This window comes from Myotis lucifugus, unplaced genomic scaffold (genome assembly GCF_000147115.1).
Source record: "Myotis lucifugus unplaced genomic scaffold, Myoluc2.0 scaffold_19, whole genome shotgun sequence".
Lineage (NCBI taxonomy): Eukaryota > Metazoa > Chordata > Mammalia > Chiroptera > Vespertilionidae > Myotis > Myotis lucifugus.
In genome coordinates, this window is record NW_005871067.1 from 2,961,830 (window position 1) to 2,973,527 (window position 11,698).

Sequence of the window (11,698 nt, forward strand, 5' to 3'; positions counted from 1 at the left end):
AGTCGTTAAGTTTTATTAGGTTCTTGGACTTTGTGCCCTGAAAATTTGTTTTATCCTTTTATATTTTATTTTCATTATTGTTTCTCCTAGTCATCTGGCAACGTTCTTTTAGAAAAGTCTAACCGTGGGAGGAAAATGGTCAGGTAGATCTTGCATATTTGTAAAGATCAGACACCACAGAGCCAGCAGATGCAAGGAAACCAGGAAGGGCTGGGAGGAAGGCCACCCAGGACCAGGAGAGTCTGACTCCCCTGCTGATGCCTTTTAGGTCTCAGAAGGCTTATTCCCCTGAGAGCAGTCATCAAGAATGAGAACTGGATGCCGAAACCGGTTTGGCTCAGTGGATAGAGCGTCGGCCTGCGGACTGAAGGGTCCCAGGTTCGATTCCGGTCAAGGGCATGTACCTGGGTTGCGGGCACATCCCCAGTGGGAGATGTGCAGGAGGCAGCTGATCGATGTTTCTCTCTCATCGATGTTTCTAACTCTCTATCTCTCTCCCTTCCTCTCTGTAAAAAATCAATAAAATATATTTAAAAAAAAAAGAATGAGAACTGGGATGGCCCAGAATTGAGGAGACAGATGGAGGACTTTGCAGAAGGTGACTAACAAGGTCAATGTTTTCAGAGCCTTCCAGAAGAAGGGGCCCTGTGATCTCACAATAAGGAGGCCAAGGGTGGACCTCAAGTGACCACTTAGTGGAAGATAGGGACAAAACCAAAGTCCGGGCAAGGGATGAAAGAGGCAAATTCAATTTCCTATTACTTTATTTTGGAGTCTTTATTCATACCTAATATTGGTCTTAACTTTTTTTGTACTATTACTGGATTTTTATAGAAGTTAGAATCTCTAGAATGATTTAATACATTTAGTACATTATACACACTATGTGTTACTAATGTATTAACGTGCAATACTGAGTAAAATCCTCAAAATATGTGTGTGCTATTTATTCTCTGCTAGCTGCATATTCAAGTAATGGTAACATAAAAAGACCTAATTTTTGTTTCAATTCCTTGTATGTATGAGGCTTTGTAAAATGGCTATGATAAATAGAGAATTAATTTTAACTTTCCAATGTACAGTGTAAAAGTTATTTTAGTTAAGATAATGAATATCACTTAAACTGTAAGTAACATTCAAGGAATTCACATTCTCATCGGCAAACCATGAACTTTTGTTAAATGCCCTATTCAAGACAGCTTTGAGCCGATTAAACTTTGCTGGTTACCCTGCTCAGCACTGTCTAGTAGTTATGGTAGTGAAGCTTCTGAGAATTACTTCACAGGAATATCTGCATTCCCCTTATTAAATGTTCATCTCAACATGAACTAAACAATTACACCCGTGAAATATGAGCCAAATTAGCTGGTGTTTACTTTGAACACATTGACCTTTGGGAAATGAATTCCCTTTTCCTCTCTAAACTTTTACTGTCTGTCTTGCAATATTTCTCATAGCCACGATGGACTGCCAGTGAAGTGACACACATATCATAAGTCACCATCATTTTGATCTTTTGGGTCTGGGAGACCAATGCATAATTCATGTTTCAGCTATTTGTATATAACTGTTTTTATTTTTTTATTTTTATTGAATTTATTGGGGTGACACTGGATAACAAAATTATACAGCTTTCAGGTGCACGATTCCACAACACATCATCTGTACACTGTATTGTGTGTTCACCACCCCAAGTCAAATTTCCATCCCGCCTAGACCCTCCTCCACCTCCTTCACTCCCTCCCTCCCCCACAATCACCACACTGTTGTTGGTGTGTCCAAGAGTTTTTTTCTCTTTTTCTTTCTTTTTTGCTCAATGCTTCCACACCTCCACCCAGCCGCCCACACCCACAGCTGTCAGCCTACTTCTATCTATGAGTCTGTCTCTATTTTGCTTGTTAGTTCATTACATTCCATATTTGAGTAAAATATATATGGCATATTTGGGTGATATCATGATAAAATAAAAACTGCGAACTCCACATGTCTCTAAAGCCCAGATGACAAATATTCATGACTAGGAGCTCTGCATCCGAGGTAGACTTCTGTCCACTAGAGCGCAGACAGCAGAGCAAGTGCATGCGTGTCCCCGCCACTTGCTGGCAGGACAGCCCCTAAAAGAAAGGATCACTGTGGTCAGATAAGCCTTTCCCACTCTTCTACTTGAACGCACAGTAACCAGCATTTAGGTCGAGAATCAGGTCCTGGCACTTACCGCTAAAGGGTTACTTTTTAAACGTTCCTTAAAGGGGCTTAAGAGGCAACATCGTTCCTAACAAAGAAGCTGTGCAGAGAGCCGGGTGCTGCTAGACCAGCGGGGGGTGCCCTCCCCGTGGCCCTGTGTTCCCTAAGCCTCCAGGGTTTAAATAGTCACTGGAGCCCTCAGACCTGAAGTTCTAGAGCAAGTCCTGCTCCCCCCACAGGGAGACACCCCATGAGATCATCCTCCACCACCAGCCTCCTGCCAACCCCCAGGAAATCTTTAGTCAGCTGACAGCTCGGCTCTGCAGGGACCTCCAGCAGCACAGTAACCTCAATTAGCCCAAAGGACCTCAGAAAGTCCTGAGCCCCGCTCACCAGCCCTGCTACTGCTACAACTTCCCAAACTCCCAGCAGAATTCCCAGAGGCCGGTTTCCATTCAACTGTCCCCGGCCCGCCCGGTTCTGGGTTCTGCCCGCACCCTGCGCTTACCCGCTACGCAGGCCCTCGGTCCTAGAACAGCGCTCCTGCCGCTCCAGAAGGAAACTTTCTCTACCTCTGCTGGAGCCTGGAGTGGCCAAGAAGGGCCAGGTAATACCAGGCCCACCACCGGCCACACCCCGAGCCCACCCAGCCCCGCCTTGCACATCCTCACTCCCTCCTCCTCCTGCAACTGCCCCGCATCCCCACCCCCACCGGTACCCGCATCCCTACCCCACCTACACCTGCATTACTCCACCCTGTTCTTGAGATCAGCCCCAGACCTCTCAGGCACGAGGGCGGGGCAAGGTGCCTTGGTGGCTGCTGTCCCGGGACAGCGGAGGGGAGGCCTGAGGGCATGAACCAGCGCGCACCCGGAGTGGTCTGGCCGCGGGCGGAGGAGCGCCGGCGACACAGTCCGGAGACTTTAAGTAGCGCAGCCAGCCTGGCTCCCCTCAAGCACACTCACTGGGACCACAGTCAGAGAGGCCCTTGAGCGTTTAAGAACCTGTTCGGATGCGCTTGAGACCTGGCCCCGCTGGGGGACAGGCAGGTCCTCGCGGTCACTCATTCCCACTGGTCCTGGTGACCGCGCAGGAGCACAGCCTACGCTGCTGGCCTCAGGGTAGAGGTTTAAGGTCTGTCTTCTTTCCTGCTCAGAGATGACATCCCGCACTTAGCTGGGCACCTGCGACACAGGCCAAGATCCAGGAGGGACCTGCTGTGTTATAATAATGTTATGGTCACAAGGAAACCCCTCTAATGTGTGGAAATAATTATTGTGTGAAATGATTAATGTGTCAAATGTTTGCTGTGTAAAGACCCCAATACTCTGTAACTTCCAAAATGTGGTGAATGCCCCACTACCTTGATTTGAATGTCCTAAGCCCTTAAAGCATAAACACCCTGCTCCTAGCAAAGGCACACGGTCTGGCCCACACTGATAGGACACAAGTTGTTTACTACTGGCTATATAAGCAACAGATTTTTCTCCAGTCGTTGTCTCCTGCCTGAGAGGAGGACTCCAGGTCGCTCCGTGAGACAAGCCCCTGATTGACTGCTCTGCTGTGTGAGCCTGAACCAAGTGTGGCCACCTGTCTGTCTCCATCTTCTTCATCCGTCTTTCAGTGTGCATCGCCGGGTGGCCTTTGCTGGAGCCTAGGACCCACTAGGAATAGATAAATAAACCTTGTGTGATTGCCTACTAATTCTGTCTTGTGTGTTTATGTGTTCCAGTTCGGCTCAGCTGTTTAGACATTGAAGCACCAGGGGATAGGCCGTTATTGCTGACTCCTGGTCACCTGCGTTTGTCCCACTAAGTCTAAACAGATAATTAATTAAATGGGGCATAATTGGGACCTGCTGTGACTCTGCCAGCTCGACTGGCTCAGCTAAGGCCCCTCTGCATTGCTTCCCTCCTCAGGGTCCAGCACGGGCCTGGCCCGCAGGGGTCTTTCATAGGTATTAGGGGGCTGAACTTTGTTGGCCATCCTAAAAGCTGAAAATGAGCCCAGAGCTCCCTTTATGAGTGGTGATTTACTGCAGGAATGGGGCAAAACTGGAGTGCCTGGTTGCTTTAAAATCCCCATGGAGCACTTTCCACGGGCTGCTTTCATCAGGGCTGAGATCTGTTCAGATTAGCAGTCTGCCTGCCCTGGAGAGTTTACCTGTCCAGCTGTTCTCAGGAGAAAGAAAACCAAGCGTCCACAGGCACATCTGGAATCTCTTCCCCTTGTGGAACTACGTGGTGTGTGTGTGTGTGTGTGTGTGTGTGTGTGTGTGTGTGTGTTGGTACTTTTGTAGACTCCGTGTTTGTTTGTTTTTAAATTGAGAAATATCACTGGAGATTTTCAAATATTTTTTATTCCCTCTGAGAAGCATGAGTAGTTTCTATTTATTTTTTGATCACAAGAGAACGAAGGTTCATAATACTTGTAGTCTCCTTACAACTATTATTGTTATTCCTGGGGTAATAAATGGAAATAGAATATTGCCATTATTTTAAACTTTTCATTAAATTGATTTGCATTAAAAAGCAAATACAGAAGCATATAAAGTTAAAAGCTGGAGTCCCATTTCTCAGCCCCGCTCAGAAATATCAGCATGAAACCCCAGTGCATTTCCTTCCAGTCTTTTCTATGCCATTGATATAGTTTCTACTGGGGGTCTTCAGGAACACAAAGCTAAATCATGAAAGATGGCAGGTTTTTGCTAGGAAAAGACCGGAGACTAGTGGTTAGTTTGGCCTCTTCCGTTTCTTTGAGAAGCTGGGTAACCCATCCAGGGCTATATGCCACTTGGTCATGTGACTGGGTAACCAGTTTCTCACATTTAAGGGCCAGAGTAGAACCCAGAATGACGGGGAGCCGCTCACTGCTGCCACCTGCTGTCAGCAACGGTCACTGCAGGTGCTGCCTGCTCCCAGGTCCCTGGGCTCCCTCAGGATGGCAGGGCCCAGCCAGCACCAGCCTCCTAGGGCCCTCCTGCGCCTGCCCTGGCACACCCTCCCTCCACAAAACCTCACCGCTCCATTGCTCTGGAGTTTGTGTTTCCAAATGTAGCTATCTAGCCATTGTTGTTCTGTTAGGGTAACCATGAAAATGGAAAATAAAAACACATAAACATACACTGCTTCCTCTCATAAGTGGTATAATGAGCAATATTAGCAAACTGCTATAATCTCCTGGTTACAGTGAGTGGCTTGTCATCAGATTCTTAGGTAGGTTTTTCCTCCGATTTCTGTCACCTGGATTTTGGGATCTCACCATCTAGGCCTGAAAACGCCACCATCCGATGATTTCTTGGTCATCACTCGTGTGTGTGTGTGTGTGTGTGTGTGTGTGTGTGTGTGTGTGTGTGTGTGAAGGGAGATGACTTATTTTAAAAAGCATTTTAAATCATCATCTCATATTAACACAACAACTCTTTAAAGATTCAGTGTTATTTGACTTTACTTCTCTTATTTGTTAAAGGGGGAAATCACCTAATATAGTCCATTCAAATTTTTCAGTCTCCTTATTAATTATGATATCTATTTTTCCAAAGAAAAAAATATAAGTTTAGGTCAATTTTGAATCACAATATCTCCAGAAAGCATGAACTTTCCCATTTGCCTTGCTTTTTCCAAAAGAGAGAGATCTCAATTTGAACAAATATTTGCAAACCCATGTTCACAGCATTATTAGTCACAATGGCTAAAGATGGAAACAACATAAATACCCATTGATCTATATGGTGGCCTATACATACAATGGAATATTGTCAGCCTTATAAAGTTAGGAAATCATGTCACGGGCTACAACATAGATGAGCCTGGAGGACATTATACTCAGTGAAATAAGCCAGTCACAAAAGGACCGATACTATATGCTTCCACTTATATGAGGCACCCAGAGCAGTCAGATTTATAGGGATACAAAGTACATGGTGGTTGCCAGGGGCTGGGGGAGTGGGAATAGAAAGTCAGTGTTTCCGTTTGCAAGATGAAAAGAGTTCTGGAAATGGATGGAGGTGATTGGTAGCACAACATGAATGTACATGATACCTCTGAACCACGCACTTAAAAATGGTAAATTTTATGTTATGTGTATTTTACCACAAGTTTTAAAAAGATAATGGGACATATGCACGGGTCCAGGAAGAGACCATTTGGCCTGTGTGGAGGACTTCACTAGGGAAGCAATAAAAGGCGAGTTTGGCAGTGTGGACTGGGACCAGATGTCCAAGGCCTTGGATGACAGAACAGACTGTCAGTCCCAGGTTGGACTGTAGGTGAAAAGCACAGTTAGGCGCTTTTCCCTGGCAGGACCAGGTGAGGAGAGTTAACCAGCACCAGGATTGCGTGTGAGGTCTGTCCGAAGGCCAGTGAGGCCAGGGGTTCAGGTGTGGCCATGAGGTCTGGATGGGAAGGGGTGAAGCTGGGAGGAGTGCAGGCAGGGAGGCTGGGAGGCGCCGAGGGGGTGAGGAGATCTAAGTGAGTGGCAACAGTGAAGTCGAGTGGACCGAGAGCTCTTGGCCTTTTGGGGACATTGGCATTTGAGGATGGTGCCCATGGTGCAGTGCTGTTGGGAGAGGCTGACATGCCCAGAGTAGGCCCTTGCCTTCCCACGGGGCCTTGTGTACATAATCACAAGGGATGGAGCAGGTCTCAGGCTTTTTCTCAGGTGCTGACAAGAGCCACAAACCTCAGAGGTGGAATGTCTCCATCAGAGAGATGCAGATGGTGACAGTGTCAGCCTGTCAGGGTGAGCAGAGAAGGGGACACACCACTGACCGGACAGTGTCCCCAGCACTTGGCCGGGACTGGTCCTTACCGTCCAGCCTCCAGAGTGGGTTGTGGAGGTGGCTCTGGGGCCCTCGGAGATGATGGCTGCTAAAGGGCTGAGAAACCAGGAGGGTCACCTCCCCACTCCCGTGCCCCCAGTCCCTGGCAGCCACCCTGACACCTTCTGTCTCTGTGAACTTGACTCTTCCGGGTGCTGCATATCTGAGTTAGGGAATAAAAGGAGTTTCCTGAAACTCTCTGGGCTTGATTCTGTCTCTTAGAAGCTCAGCTTCTCTCGATGACTCAGAAAATGGACCTATTTGTTGCTGTGAGGGTTGAAAGAAAGCAGCCTGTGTCTCCAAGTCTCTCTGGTCAGGAACTCCCTGAACAGGGCAAGTTCTGAGCAGAGAGGAGCCTCTGGGCTGCATCGGAGAGAGCGAGCAGTGCTGTGACGTTCGCTGTGTGACCGTGACCCATGAGGGCAGGCAGAGGTCATACTCTCTGTGACGACGGGGAGAGCATCCAACCACATCGGATGGACAGGAAGCATCAGAGTCTCTCAGAAATGATGGGACATGAGGTGGGTGAGGAAACGAGGAAAACCAAGAGCGTCCTTCATGGCCATAGTGGGTGACGGAAGAGGGTGGCTGTAGACTTCAGCTAGAGAGCACAGTTCTGGGCAAGGGTGTGGGAAGTAAAGGGTCTTTGAGGGAGACTTGGGGGTCTGTCCCATGAAGGGAGGAACCATGAGGAGGCCTGGCTGGCACCGAGTTCCAGGAGGTCCTCACATGGCACCCAGGGAGGGCCACTCTCAGCTTAGGCTGTCAACCTGCCCAGCACGCCTCACTGCTCCTCCTCTGCCTAGTGAGGGTCTATTCTTCCTGCCAGCCGCTCCAGGCTTCGGTGGAATGTCTTCACCCCAGCCACCCGAGGCAGAGTGCACCGCTCCTTCCTTTGTTCTGTGGATATAGACCCTATAGACACTCAGCGCTGAGTGGAAGGGAGGCCAGGCTCTGGGCTTTCACAAACTGCCACTTAGCCACAGGTCTCTGGTAGGGCTCCGTGGGGCACCCCCTGAGCTCCCTCCCAAGTTCAGAACAAAATAAGAAATAAGACACAGGACAGACAGATAGGAATGAAATGTCAGCTTTATAGAGGCAGGATAAATTGGCTTTTGATACCTCTTTCCAAAATTGATGGATTAGCTAGCTACTCATTAACTGCTGGCCTCTTCTGCAGGGGCACAGCCTGCCCAGCCAGCAGACCCCACAGCCCAGAGCAGGCCAGAACCACATGGGAGGGACCAGAGGGCGCTGAGCCTCATGGGCCAGGTGAATGAAGGAGAGGAGAGGAGAGGAGAGGAGAGGAGAGGAGAGGAGAGGAGAGGAGAGGAGAGGAGAGGAGAGGAGAGGAGCAACAGGGAGGGAGGGAAGGAGGAGGAGGAGCAACAGGGAGGGAGGGAGGGAAGCAGGAGGGGCACCTTGAAATCCCACTTAGCCAGGAGCACTCTTGTGGGAATATGAGTGCAGGGCTGAGGCCCAGGTGGAGTGTCTTCCGCTGCATTATAGTAGCTGTCTCACTTTTTATCTGAATGTAAGCTTTTCCCAGCAGCACCATTGTCTTCCTCACCTTGGTCTCGGGCATTTCATGGAGAATTGGCACCTGGTAATGCTCAGTAGGGGTTTGAGCAGCAGAACGGAAAAAGGGAAACCTCTTTCCAGAACTTAGGGTTGGAGACGCCTGCATCTCACATTCTCTGACTGCTTGGCCGTGGGCCCAGGGGTGCTCTGCTGCCTCCTGAGGCCACAGACAAAACGTGGTTGACAAGAGGTTCCGGTTTCCCAGGGAGTCTCATGGCCTCTGGCCAGGCCTATTTCTGACTGAGTTCCACGTGGCCTGGACCCTGGTTGTCTTGTCCAGCCTGCAGGTCAGGGCCTAGTGGCTGGTCTACGTCAGCAGGGACTGGAGCGTCTTATGCCTGCCATCTGCTCAGGGCCCGGCACCGTCATCTTAGCTTCCCCAATCACTCCTACGCCGAGTTCAAGGCACCAACATGTCATTTCTTCTTCACTGAGGACTCGTCTGCTTCTTCACTGGTGGTTGAGGATGAGGCCCCACACCCTTTTAGAAGCCTGTCCTACCCCGTATTGGCTGTGATTTGGACTGACTCAGGTGAAGGAAAAATGCTTGCTGAGTCACCACCACTTCCTACAACACCCCGGATCTCCATTAATTAAGGCCTCCAGTCCACGAGGTGAATCACCAGCCTGAGATCAGAAATTAGGGCACACCCCAAGCGCCAGGGGGATTTAAGGAGCACAGCTCAGTCCCCTCTTTGTAGAGCTCAGAACACAGGACCCATCCCTGTCTTGCTCTGTCCCCGTGGCTGCCTCCTCCAGACAGCAGGAGGCGAGCGCCTGTGCCATGGTAGGTCATCGTCCTATTTGTGTTGGCATAAGTATTTTGCATTCAAACACATGTAGTTTTGACCCTGCAGCGGGGAGCTTTTTGGAAAACACTTCCCTCTCAAACGAGCTCTAGTTAAAGTCACTGGTCCTAGAGTGTTTCCAAAAACAGAGAATGTACTTACATTGTGAGTCAGTTGTTGAAATACTAGGGAAGTTTAAAATAATTGGCCAGTTGGCATAATACTCTCCAGGTCCATCCCATATGATCTCACTAATATTTAGAATCTAATGAACAAAATAAACTGACGCATGGATGGAACCAGAAGCATGGAAACATGGAACAGACTGGCAGGTACCAGAGGGGAGGAAGGTGGTGGTGACTGGATAAAGAAGGCGAAGGGGTTAAAGAACATATATGCACACCCCATGGACATGGACAATAGTGTGGTGAAGGCCAAGACAGGAGGATGCAGAAGTGGATGGAGATGGGCAAAGGGGGAGAAAATGGGGAACATCTGCAATAGTGTCAACATTAAACATTTTTTTAATTGGAAAATAATAATTAACAAGTTACATGAAAGCTCTCTTGGGTATACTGTATATTCAAATTGAATTATGCATTTCAAAGTCACAATAGGGCCAAGGTCTTTCAAACCTGGATGTGGCCACTTGTTAGTTGTGTTACTTCAGACAAGCCCTTTGGGTCTTTGAAGCCTAGTTTGCTCATCTGTGATGTTGGAGAAGATCACTCCCATTTAAATAGCCTCATAACGATGACAGGATGTGCTGGAGAAGGGACAATGGAATCCACGGAGGTCACCTCTGTGCCAGCTACTCTGCCAAGTGCTGTCTCATACCGATATCTTTTTAAATTAGCTTGAATTCTTACAAAGTTATGCAATGTTGGGTTTTCTTATAAGCTGTATAACTGTGGGGGAAGTCTCTTAATTGCTCAGAACTTAATTTCTTTATCTGTGAACCTGAAATAATTCCAGCAAACTCAAAGGGTTGGGTAAGACTTACCTGAATTCTCAGAGGTAAAGGTGCTGGGCAGAAGTGATAAAGAAGCTTACAAAGAGTAGATTAGTATTGATGTTGATAATATATTTTGAAATTGCTGCTTGAGAATGACCTCCACAGTCTTCCTAAGGGATTATACCAGTCTGGGCGGTGGCATCCTTAATGACATAGTTAATGACAGAAGATCTAAGTATCCTTTTATCCAACCCAGACTTTAAATACACCCTCTGCTTAGATCGCACTACCAATTTTAAAAGGGCTCAGAGTCAGAACCAATGCTGTCCTGGGCCCTTGGGATTGTCATCCCACATTCTGAAGGTGGAGTTCTCCTTCTGTGAAAATAGGCCTGAATGATTTTTCACGCTTTTTGCTTTCTTAAAAAAATATTTTTATTTTAAAAAATATATATATTTTTTATTGTTTTCAGAGAGAAAGCGAGAGGGAGAGAGAGATAGAACATCAAGGATGAGAGAGAATCATTGATCGGCTGCCTCCTGCACACCCCCCACTGGGGATCGAGCTCACAACCCAGGCATGTGCCTTGACCAGAATCAAACCTGGGACCCTTCAGTCCACAGGCTGATGCTCTATCCACTGAGCCAAACCGGCTAGAGCTTTGCTTTGGTTTTTAAGACAAAACATGCTTTGGGATCTCTTATCTTGAGAGTCCTAATCCTTGTGAAAGTAGCCACTGTTTTACTATTCATTCCTCAGGGAGTAGTTTGTGCCGCATGAAGTCAGCTCAGGAAATTCTGAATTTTCTCAGCAAACCTGAGAGCTGGCAGCAGGGGAGGTATCCTATCCAGCTGAGGAAGAGGACTTGAAGGAGGAGGGGAGGGAGAGGGACCAGCAGGGAAGAAGGGAGCCACAGCACTCCAGAAAGGGAGTCCCAGGGAGAGTGGGTCCTATGGGAAACTTCCTCCCGGTCTTGGCTACTAGAACAAAGCACCAGCCTCCTCCTGACCCTTGGGCCTCACTCAGCTGGAAAGTGCTTCATATACATGCCGACTGCCAGCTGCCACCACTTCCTGTCTTCAAGAGGGACCCACACAGACCTTGTGTGCCAGGCAGAGTGATTTTCTGGTACTTCTTCCCTCAATGACTTGACCAGACTTGAACATGACTCTTTCTCACTGGGCAGGGAAAGACAGCTGTGTGCTCAGACTTGCCTGATTAGTTTAATGTTTATGGTCAATATGTATAAGCTTAGGGATTTATTTTGGTGCATTATAGCTCTAATAAAATAGGATAGGGACATCAACAGTGTTTGATGTATGCTTGAGTCCAGAATACTTTTTAACACGTTTGTGGTCAGTGTCTTTCAAT